A 1025-nucleotide genomic window follows, 5' to 3' on the forward strand; every position below is an offset into this window, starting at 1 on the left:
ACACACACACACACACACACACACACACACACACACACACACACACACACATCTAAATGTATATACGACGGGTTTCCTTCAGTTTCCGTCTATCAATTCCTCTCACAAGGCTTTGGTTGGCCCAGGTGTGACTTTAAGCGGCATCCAGTAATGGGTCTCTGGTTGGGGAGTTCCAGTTGATCGAGTAGTGTGGAACCACCTTTTGGTTACTATTGTCCCCAGATCTAATCTGACCCAGGCCTGTGGCTGAGTTTGAGCACATTTCATCAATGGCTGATATCACATTAGTTTCCTCTATCTTGATGCTGCGAGTGAACTTGTCTGTCAATGTACATGTATTTCTGCCTGAACATCTATATACATATATATATATGTATATGAATACGTATGTACACATATGTACGTGTGAGGAGGTATACGTATGTGTCTGTAGGTTTCAATTTGTACGTTTGATGGGTACGTCGTATGAATGTATTTGATACGATCTGCCTAACGACTCATTAATTCGAATCCTTATCAATAGACATGTCACTGATGTGGAATAATACAGTAACGGAGACAGCAACATTTACAACAACAAAAATCAACAACAGGAATGGGAATATAAACAACGGCACTGTTAATATTAAAAGTTCAGTTTAAATTAACAAACAAGCAATCATGTTATTATCGAAGATAACAAAAGAAAGCTGGAAATAACTTGAACGAAATAGAGTAGTTTTTTTCTTATAACAACGACATAAATATATACACGTATATATATATATATATATATATATATATATATATATATATATATATATACATACACACACATGTATATACATACATGTAGATATACATGTATACATACATGTGTGATGGATGGATGAAGAGTGCTCATGCATAGGATAACGTTTCATTCGTAGACAGCGTATGTACAACTGGGTCCATAAAACGTGTCATAAAAAATCATATAAGACACACATATATATATATACATATGCATATATATATATATATATATATATATGTATATGTATATA

Source organism: Octopus bimaculoides, chromosome 18 (assembly GCF_001194135.2).
Source record: "Octopus bimaculoides isolate UCB-OBI-ISO-001 chromosome 18, ASM119413v2, whole genome shotgun sequence".
In the NCBI taxonomy this organism is placed as follows: Eukaryota; Metazoa; Mollusca; class Cephalopoda; order Octopoda; family Octopodidae; genus Octopus; species Octopus bimaculoides.